Source organism: Aotus nancymaae, unplaced genomic scaffold, assembly GCF_030222135.1.
Source record: "Aotus nancymaae isolate 86718 unplaced genomic scaffold, 86718_ANA_hifiasm-v0.15.2.pri h1tg000016l, whole genome shotgun sequence".
Lineage (NCBI taxonomy): Eukaryota > Metazoa > Chordata > Mammalia > Primates > Aotidae > Aotus > Aotus nancymaae.
The window spans coordinates 69843049-69854211 of NW_026988428.1; the positions used below are offsets into that span (position 1 = coordinate 69843049).

The window sequence follows — 11163 nt, forward strand, 5'->3', positions numbered from 1 at the left end:
TAGAGACGGGGTTTCACCATGTTGACCAGGATGGTCTCGATCTCTTGACCTCGTGATCCACCCGCCTCGGCCTCCCAAAGTGCTGGGATTACAGGCGTGAGCCACCGCTCCCGGCCTTTTTTTTTTTTTTTTTTTAAACACATTTTAGTCTAGGATTCATCTCATATTCATTTACATCAGGGCTGAGGTGCAGAGTCAGGGATCATTTTTTCCTCTCTGTGCAGTTCCTGAGCTGCACTGGCTCCTGTGCCTCCTGTCAGGTGTGACCACATCTTTGTGTCTGTCTGTGGACTCCTGTTTTCTGCACTGGTCTGAGTATATGTCCATGTGCAACCCTTCAGGATCTTAGTTGCTGCAGCTTTAAAACAAGTGCCGCTGTCTGGCAGTGAAACCCTTCAGCTGAGTTTATTTTTCAGAGTGGACTTAGCTGCTCTGGGGTCTTTGATTTTCCATGTCCACTGGAGAATCATCTTCAATGTGCACAAAAAAATGCTAGGATTTCGAGTGGGATTCCACTGAATCTGTATGGAAAATTAGGGAGATTTGGCATCTTAAAATATTGAGTCAATCCATGAACATGATATATTCTTCTATTAATTTAGCTATTCTTTAATTTTTTTCTCAGTTATGTTTCGTGTTTTATATTTTTCTTTTTCTTTTTTTATTTTTTGTATACTTCCTCTGAAAGTGTTTTATATTTTTCAGGGTAGAGTCTTGTGTATCTTTCATTAGTGTTTTTCCTAGGTATTGTTTTGTTTGGGTACTGTTGTTAAAATGCTCTTTCAAAAGCATTTTGACAGCTGTTTCACTCTGTCACCTAGGCTGGAGTGCAATGGCATGATCTCGGCTCACTGCAACCTCTTCCTCCTGAGTTCAAGCAATTCTCCTGCCTCAGCCTCCTGAGTGGCTGGGATTACAGGCACCTGCCACCGGGCCCGGCTGATTTTTGTGTTTCAGTGGAGATGAGGTTTCACCATGTTGGCCAGGCTGCTCTCGATCACCTGACCTCAAGTGATCTGCCCGCCTTGGCCTCCCAAAGTGCTGCGATTACAGGTGTGAGCCACTGCACCCAGCCAAAAGTTTATTTTCTAATTGTTATTGCCTGTATGTAGAATGCAATTGATTGGGGAGGGGTCATTTAATTGTGATAAAATTATACATAACATAAAATTTACCATTTTAGCAAATTTTTAAGTCTACAGTTCAGTGGCATTAAGAACATTCACATTGTTGTGCAATTGTGCAACTGATTTTTAATATCAGCTTTGTTGAGATAATTGACATATGTTAAAATTTGCCAGTTTTAGGTGTGCAGCTCAATGAGTTCTGTTTCTCCCACTGTAGTCTCCTTTTCTAGAATTTCAGGTAAAGAATCCTAACACAGGTATCTTTTGTGTCTGTCTCCTTTCACTTGGTGTAAAGCTCTTGAGAATTACCCTTGTTCCTGTGTGTATCAGTAACTTGTTCTTTATCATTACTGAATATATTCCACTGTATGGATGTACGACACTTTCTTTATTACATTTATCAGCTGAAGGCCACTTGGGCTGCTGTCCATTTGTGGGGAGCAGAAGGAAGCTGCTGGAACATTCTGGTACAGACTGTGTGTAGAAATCTGCTTTCATTTGTCTTGGATAAACACCTAGGGGAAGGATCACTGGGTCCTATGTTTGGCTTTATAAGAAACTGCTAAACTGCTTTCCACAGTAACTGTGCCATTTTGCATGTCCCCCAGCAGCATGTGAGACTTCTGTCTGTTCTGCATCCTTGCCAGTGCAGACGTGTCTTTTGATTTCACCTATTCTGGTGGGGATGCAGTTATTACATCATTGTGGTTTCAATTTGTATTTCCCTAATGAATAATGATGTTCTGCATCTTTTCATAAACTTTTTTTTTCTTTTTTTTGCCATTTTGTATATCTCCTCTGGTGAAGTCCAATCTTTTACCCATTAAAAAAAAATCAAACTGGGCTGGTGTGTTGGCTCGTGCCTGTAATCCTAGCACTGTTGGAGGCTGAAGCAGGAAGATCACTTGAGCCCAGGAGTTCAGGACCAGCCTGGGCAATATGTCGAGCCCCTGTCTCATTAAAAAAAAAAAAAAGGAAAAAAATCTGTTTTCTTATTGATTTATAAGATATAAACCAGGCACAGTGCCACACACCTGTAATCCCAGTACTTGGGAGGCCGAGGCAAGAGGAAGTCTTGAACCCCTGGAGTCTGAGTTTGGCCTGGACAACACAATGATACTGTCTCTAAAAACTAAACAAAAAATTAAAAATACATATATATCTCACTGTGCCAGGCTGAATGATGGCCCCCCAAAGATGTTCACATCCTACTCTCCAGAGCCTGTAGATTTCTGACCTTACCTGGCAAAAGTGACTCTGCAGGTGTGATTCAACTAAGGATGCTGAAATTGGGAGATTCTCCTGCATTACCTGGGTGGGTCTGATGTAATCACAGGAGTTCTCATAAGAGGGAAACCAGAGGGCCAGAGTCAGAGATGGAGATGTGGCCACAGAGGCAGAAGTTGTGTGCTATGGGGCCATGAGCCAAGAAACCCATGCTGCCTCTAGGAGCTGGGAAAGGCAAGGGAGCAACATCTCCCTGGCGCTCCAGAGTGAGCCAGCCCTGCGGACACTGTGACTTCAGCCTTTGGAGACTGACTGTGGATGTCAGACCTCCGTCACTGTCAGATCCTAAGTTTATGTTCTTTTGTGGGAATGTGCAGGCACTCTCTGTTCAGTGGAGGAATTGAAGCTGGCTCTTCTGACTCTAAGTCTGTGTTGATTTCTTCCTACCATTGTTTGAGGTGGAAGGGAGCAGGGTATCTCAGATAGTGGGAACAGTGCGAGAAAGCCCCCAGGTAAACATGAGCGCTGCCGCCCAGGGAGGAGGCACCTCTCAGATGGAGCAGAATGTGCTGGGACAGCAGGAGGTGAGGTTCATCAGGTGGATCCACTAGGCTTTGGAAGCAGAGTTTGGGCAGGAGATGGTGAGAAGCCACGTAGTGGTTGGAGCGCTTTAGGGTTTGACAGAAAGGTCAGGGCTGCTGATCCATGCAGGAGCAAGTGCTGGGGAGACAGCACTCACCTGCCCCCCTCATTGGACTCTGACAGGAGGCATGCTGGGTGTGCTGTTCATTATTATTCCAGAACAGTGCTGCCCAGCTCAGGGGACCAAGCTGCTTCTGTGAATGATGGGTAGGGAATCCCAGAGGCAAAGGCCACTTCATCTCTCAGGGACCCTCTGCTTCATTGGATGGCCTCATCCCTCAATCTTCTCCAAACTGATGCTGGCTTCCCCGAGGATGCTCTGAGCTGGCGCCGTCTGTCTGGGCAGCACTGCACTCCAGTCCACATGCACTTCACAATATTATCCTGCACCCTGAAAAGGCATGGATTTTGTTGAATGGGGCCTTGTGCATCAGAAGCTAGGTGTGCCTCTGTCTGGGAGATGGAATGTATGCAGTGGTCATCTTTGCTGCTTCTGCCCTGGTGCCACACTCTCAAGCATGAGAACGTGGGCAGGGTGGTCGATGGCTTCACACTCGTCTCCTCACCAGGATATCTGGCTGAGACTCTGGGTCTGAGGACCCAGGGTACCTCCAGGCCACAGAACAATTAATTTTCTGTTCTCTTTTCAACTTCTTCCCAGCCTAGGGCAGTTCCAAGCCAGCCTCTTTCAGGAGGCCTGCCCCGATAGCGCCACCTAACTACAAACTCTGATTTTCTGTGCTGTACATTTTCAGTGGTAAGTGGTTGTGAATTCAGTGTATCATTGCATAGGGTTCTCTAGTCATTCTGGAGAAGCAAGTGTGGGATGGATGCCTCATCCCGTGTGGTTACAGACTTCTGAGGACAGGGAGAAGTCATTCTTCATCTGTGCCTTGTCTCTTCAAGTAGATGATAAACCACTGGAGGAGAGGTACAGTTTGACATGAAAACAAAGCTTATGGTGCCCTCCTGATCGTCATTCACTAAACTCTTCAGGGAAAGGAGAGGAGAGGCCATTTGTTAATTGAAAAGGTATTTCTTGTCTAATGGTGTGGATTCCTAAATTTAGGGCTAAACGTGTCATGCAGCTCTAATTTTCTGCACCATGAGAAGATAGTCCCTTTCACTTCTTTTATGTCCAATACTTGCATTTGTTCCATAGACATCTGATGTTTACTGAATGCCCTGTGTGACAGAGTTTGAGGATTCAAAGGTGAACGACAGGTGATCTTTCTCTGCAAGTGGCTCTCTTAGCTGCTCTGAGGCTTTAAGTGTTTCTGTGGACATCACTCACAAATCTCCATCTACAGTCCCAAGCTCCTCCAAATCCATTTCCTATATGAGGTGTTAGGCAAACTTTCCAGATGTCAAGATGCAGACAGACCTGCAGTCCCAACAGGAGCTGAGGTAATGCTTCTCCTTGCCAGGAGGGGCACAGGACATCCCCTGACCTGTTGAAGCAGTGGGCAGTTTGGGGTCGGGGGATGCTAACAAGTACAGCTGGCCCTCCCCACAAGGATTGCCACATCTGTGGCTTCTGGATTTAACTGGGGATTCAACCAACTGGGGTAAAAATGTTTGAAAAAGATTGAGGCTTTACTGAACACATCCAAACTTTTCTTCTTGTCATTATTCTCTAAACAACTGTTGACATAGCAATGACATTGAATTAGGTATCACAAGTAATCTAGAGCTGATTGAAAGTGCAAGCAGTGGGCCAGGTGCAGTGGCTCATGCCTGTAATCTCAGTGCTTTGGGAGGCTGAGGCAGTTGGATCACCTGAGGTCAGGAGTTCGAGACCAGCCTGGCCAACATGGCAAAACCCCATCTCTACTAAAAATACAATAATTAGCTGGGTGTGGTGGTGTGGTGGCAAATGCCTGTAGTTCCAACTACTTGGGAGGCCGAGGCAAGAGAATCGCTTGAACCCAGGAGGCAGGGGTTGCAGTGAGCCGAGATTACGTCACTGCACTCCAGCCTGGGTCACAGAGCGAGACTCCATCTCCAAAAAAAAGAAAGAAAAAAAGAAATTGTACACAAGACATTTCAGACCAAGACCCAGAGCAGCTCAGAGGCAGTGAATAATAGCTCTTCAAGTCAGCAATAAAAAATGGCCTCCAAAAATGGGAAAGAGCCAGAATGAAAAGAGTAAAAAAGTTGAAGAGAACAGAGCTTGAAGAATTTGTGGTGGAAAAAGTACTACTAGATGGATTTGTAGTGAATGGGAAAGTGGAATATTCCCTGAAGTGGAAGGGATTTACAGATTCGGACAATACTTGGGAACCTGAGGAAAATTCAAATTGTCCAGAGTTAATTGAAGCTTTTCTTAATTCTCAAAAAGCTGGGAAAGAAAAAGATGGTACAACAAGAAATTCTGTACTGTATCTCACAGTGAATCCAATGTCAGCAAATCAAAGAAGAAAAGAGGTGCTGCTGACAAGCCAAGAGGATTTGCCAGAGGTCTTGATCCTGAAAGGATAATTGGTGCCACAGGCGGCAATGGAAAATTGATGTTTCTCATGAAGTGGAAAGATTCAGGTGAGGTGGACTTCATGCTGGCAAAAGAGGCAAATATGAAGTTTCCTCAAATTGTAATTCCTTTTTTTTTGAGATGGTCTTACTCTGTCTTCCTGGCTGGAGTGTGGGGGTACAATCTTGGCTCACTGCAACCTCCACTTCCTGGGTTCAAGCGATTCTCCTGCCTCAGCCTCCCGAATAGCTGGGATTACAGGACTCGCCACCACACCGGCTTTTGTATTTTTAGTAGAGATAGAGTTTCACTATGTTGGCAGGGCTGGTCTGAAACTCCTGGACTAGCATGGCATTTTTGTCCAGAAGATGAAGCTCAATAGTTCACATTACATATATATAAAATAAAATATTTGGGTCTTGCTTTCTGATTTACTAATGTGACAAAATAACTACATTCTAATGAAAATCAAGTTTGATGTGTTTGTTTTGAAAGTCGTGTTGGAAGAGTTGTTGGTTTTTTTTTTTTTTCCAAGATGGAGTTTTGCTCTTGCTGCCCAGGCTGGAGTACAATGGTGCGATCTCCACTCACTGCAACCTCCGATTCCGGGTTCAGGCAATTCTGCCTCAACCTCCCAAGTAGCTGGGATTACAGGTGTGTGCCGCCACGCCTGGCTAATTTTTGTGTTTTTAGTAGACACAGGGTTTCACCATGTTGGTCAGGCTGGTCTTGATCCCTGACCTCAAGTGATCCACCCACCTCAGCCTCCTAAAGTGCTGAGATTACAGACGTGAGCCACCACACCCAACTGGGTTTTTTCTTTTCATCAATAGTACTGGTTACTTGGAACAAATAAATAAAATATTTCTGTAGTTGCTTCCTTTATCAGAAAACAACATTTGATACCATGGTATATTATTTCTTCTGCTTTAGTCAACAGCTTTTCTATATGTTGGGGGAAATTTTCAGTCATTACTCAATCAGAACTTGCGTTCTTTTAAGCCTAAGGATCATTCTAGACTTTGTTTGTGTGTATGTGTGTGTGTACACAAAAAATGCATATGTAAATAGGTTTTTTTTTTTTTTGAGATGGAGTCTTGCTCTGTCACTAGGCTGGAGTGCAGTGGCGCAATCTCGGCTCACTGCAACCTCCACTTCCAGGGTTCATGCGATTCTTCTGCCTCAGCCTCCCGAGTAGCTGGGACTACAGGCGCCTGCCACCACGCCCAGCTAATTTTTGTATTTTTAGTAGCGATGGGGTTTCACCATGTTGGCCAGGATGGTCTCCATCTCTTGACCTCGTGATTCGCCCGCCTCGGCCTCCCAAAGTGCTGGGATTACAGGCATGAGCCACTGCACCCGGCCTTGTAAATGGTTTTTTTTTTAACAACATTCACTGAAACAAAAACCACAGGTAAACCCATGTTTCTGAGAGTCCATTATTTTGAGCAAGCTATGAGATAATCACTTCACATTAAAGTGAAAATTTTCCTGAAGCCATACATTTCAAGTGAAATAAGTAATTATACTTAATAGGACAATTTAAATTGGATAATTTTAAAGCACCTATATCTATAAATGAAGTGGTTTGTTTGCAAAATTCCTAAAAGGAAAAGTTTTATCACTGCCATCCCTGGAGTTTTCCCCATCAGATGAAGAAACCAGACAAATCCCAGTGTGTTTTAATTAGCTAAACAAAACTTAAACGAACATTTGAAAATGAACATTAAAAAATGTTGAAATCTCTGTTGCTATGTTGACTAAAAGGTCATGATTCATAGAATATCTAAGACTTGGCTCATAGAAATCTAGTCAGATAGTTAGAAGTGTTGGCAGTCTAGGACCTGCTGCCATAAATGTGTGAACCATTTTTTGTAATCTAAGCTACTGACATGCATGTTTCTTCTTTACCCCAACTCGTTTCTTAAATGTAGGCTCCATATTTTCAGTATTTGCTTTACTGGTTCAGCAAATGTTATTTGACTGTATATTGTTTAATTTATTGTCAATGCCAGTGAACAGTTGTCAATAAACAGTTTTATATTCCTTTAAAAAAATGATTGCACAGTGTGCATAGGTTGTTCACAAATGCTGTGCCATTCTCTATCAGGGCTTGAGCACCTGTGATGTTGGTATCTTCAAGGGAGGGTCCTGGGGCCAATCCCCCATGGATACTGCAGAACAACTGTATTTGGGTTTTGACAGAAAGCTGAGAAACCCAGAATGTCAGAGACAACCTCCCAGTAGTAGGAAGCCGAGTTAGTATCAGGAGAAGCCAGTGGTTAAATTTACAGTCTTTTTATACACAAGAGCAAAACACGTTTTACAACAATGGTGGAGAATACTCAGTGATCGCTCACTGAAAGCTGCAGTGATAGTTACAACATGGGAAGAGATATACTGAGAAGCAAGATCTCATCCAAGAGTTTAGGGTTTGGTGGGGGAGCCAGAGCCTCTCTGAGGATGCACGCTCCTTTGAAAGCACTGACCTGGCCCCTGCATCCACGAACACAGGAAAAGTGTGGGGGACTGCAGAGTCTCAGCAACCCCTCAATCCAGTTTGTCTCCTTAGACAGCGACCACATCCCCCATTCTCCACCAGCTCCTTTTGCAGCTTCCCGATCCTGCAGTTGTTTTTGCAAAGCGGAGAGGGAGGTGTCTGTGCTTAGAACAATGCCTCACATTGGCAGGAGAGGGCAGCAGATCATGCTCCCGTTTCCCACGGTGCCTTGGAGCTGTCCAGGATGACCATCAATTTTTAAGGATTATTGAGTGCTCATGGGAACCAGGCTCTGTGCCAGGCACTGGGAATGCAAAGCCAACTGAGATACGGGGCCCTGCTCTCCAGGAGCCTGTGGTCTAAGAGGGCGAGGCAGCCATGGAAACATACAGGACCAAACAGTGGGGCAAAGCATTGGGGCAGAAGGCTCTTCAGGGGACTGTGGGATCTGCATCAGGTGGGGAGAGGAGGGGCATCAGAAAACACCCAGTAGGGGCGGGGCATGGTGGCTCACGCCTGTAATCCCAGCACTTTGGGAGGCCAAGGACGACGGATCACTTGAGGTAAGGAGTTCGAAATCAGTTTGGCCAAAATGGAGAAACCCTGTCTCTACTAAAAATCAAAAAATTAGCCCGGTATGGTGGCTGGTGCCTAAAGGCTACTTGGGAGGCTGAGGCGGTAGAATCACTTGAACCCTGGAGGCAGAGGTTGCAGTGAGCTGAGATCGTACCACTGCACTCCAGCCTGGGTGACAGAGCTAGACTTTGTCTCAAAACAAACAAACAAACAAAAACCCCATGCACTCAGCAGAAAGAGGTGCTTGAGCTGTCTTGGAAGTAGGTAGGTTTTCCCAGTTCCTAGGCCAGGCAGGGCACCCCAGGCAGGGGAGTCGGGGCTGAGCATGACATTGCAGAGTGCACTCAGGCTCGAACACAGGGCATTGCGGGAAGGAGGAGCATCTCAGAAAGGGGGAGCACCGAGGAGGGTTGTCTTCCATGGTCACGCTAAGACCTGAAACCCCCTGGGCACAGGCAATCCTCCTGCCTCAGCCTACAGAATAACTGTGACTACAGGTGTGTGTCACCATGCCCAACAAATTTCTTAGTTATTTGGAAAGACGGAGTCTGTCTCTGTTGCCAAGGCTGGTCTCAAACTAATTGGCTGAAGGGCCCCTCCTGCCTCAGCCTCCTAAAGTGCTGGGATTGCAGATGTGAGCCACTGCGCCTGGTCCAGTTCAATGATTTGTAGTATATTTGGTATATTTACAGAATTTTGCAACCATTACAAAAATCTACTTTTGGAACATTCTATCATCCCAAAAAGAAAGTTGTACCCATCAGTTACTTTGCATTCTCATCCCAGCCCTAGGCAACAAGTAGTATACGTTCTGTCTCTATGTTAGGCTGTTCTGGACATTTCATATAAACTGAATCAGGTAATGTGAGTTCTTTTGCATCTGGCTTCTTTCACGAAGCATTGCATTGTTGAGGTTGATCAATCTAGCAGCAAGCATCAGAACTTCCTTCTGATTGCTGAATAGTATTCCATTGTATATTTCACGTTTTCATCCCTTTGCCAATTGATGGGCATTTGGGTTGTCTTGACCTTTTGGTTCTTATGAATGATGCTACCATGAACATTCACATACAAGCCTTTGTGTGGACATACATTTTCATTTTCCCTGGGTACATACCTAGAAGTGAAGTTGCTGGGCTTAAGGCAATTCTGAGAAACCGTCATACTATCTTCCAAAAAAGTGGCTGCACCATTTTATTTATTTTTGTATTTATGTATTTATTTATTTTGAGACAGAGTTTCACTCTTGTTGCCCAGGCTGGAGTGCAATGGTGCAATCTTGGCTCAGTGCAACCTCTGCCTTCCAGATTCAAGCAATTGTCCTGCTTCAGCCTCCCAAGTAGCTGTGATTGCAGGCATGCGCCACTGTGTCTGGCTAATTTTGTATTTTTTTTCCTATGGTTAAAAGATATACATATATTTTGAAGTAGCTGGCTGGACTCAGTTTAGATCTTCCCAGTTTTGTTGGCAACATCCAAAGCATCATAATTAGGAGCCAGCTGAACAGGCCATCAGGCCAAATCGAGGTGTTGAACTTGGCCACATCAGTGTCACAGAGCTTCTTCACAGCCTGTTTGATCTGGTGCTTGTTGGCTTTAACATCCACATCGAACACAAGCGTGTCGTTGTCTTCTGTCTTCATCATGGCCGACTCGGTGGTCAGTGGAAACTTGATGACAGCATAGTGGTCAAGCTCGTTTCTCCTGGGGGTGCTCTTCTGAGGATATTTGGGCTGCCTCCGGAGTTGCAGTGTCTTGGGCAACTGGCAGGTGAGTGACGTGTAGATCTTCTTTTTTCTTTTTTTGCAGCTGTGGACACCTTTCAGCACTGCCTTTTTGGTCTTTAAAGCCTTTGCTTTGGCTTGAGCTTTAGGACTGGCAGGACCTTCCTTCTTCACTTTCGGTGCCATCTTGTGAAGAAGTAATTTTGTACTTTTAGTAGAGAGTGGGTTTCACCGTGTTGGTCAGGCTGATCTGGAACTCCTGATCTCAAGTGATCCACCTGCCTTGGCCTCCCAAAGTGCTGGGATTACAGGTGTGAGCCACCGTGCCTAGCCTGCACCATTTTATATTTTCACTGGCAGTGTATGAGGATTTTGATTTGTCCACATCCTCTCTGGCACTTGCTGTTATCTGTCTGATTGGTTATAGTCATTCTAGTGAGTGTGAAGTGACATCTCACTGTGGATCAATTTACATTTTCCTAATGACTAATGATGTTGAGTGCTTTTTAATGTGCTTATTGGACATTAATATATAGTCTTTTGAGAAGTGTCTGTTCATGTTCTTTGCCCATTTTAAAATTGGATTTTCTTTTAATATTGAGTTGTAAGAGTTCTTCTGGATATGTCACTTGTTAGATATATGATTTATAAATATTTTCTCCCCTTCTGTGGGCTTTCTCTTTCTTGATTGTCTCTTTTCATGTGCCAAAGTTTTTAATTTGGCTGATGTTTGACTTACCATTTTTTTCATTTTCTCACTTCCCCCCTTTACTCCTTTTCTAGGTCTATGTTGCTCAGTCTTGTCTTGAACTATGATTTTGGTGTTGTATCTAAAAAATTAACACCTTTACAAGAACACAAGGATTTACTCCTATGTTTTCTTCTAAGAATTTTATAG

At 44.4% G+C, this 11163-nt stretch overlaps 2 pseudogenes; one reads left to right on the top strand and one right to left on the bottom strand.

Moving 5' to 3' along the window:
- Nucleotides 1-5119: 5119 nt before the first annotated feature.
- On the top strand, nucleotides 5120-8214 carry LOC105717424 (chromobox protein homolog 3-like; annotated as a pseudogene).
- A 1773-nt stretch (nucleotides 8215-9987) lies between these two features.
- Nucleotides 9988-10451, bottom strand: LOC110567246 (large ribosomal subunit protein uL23-like; annotated as a pseudogene).
- Between the last annotated feature and the right edge of the window lie 712 nt (nucleotides 10452-11163).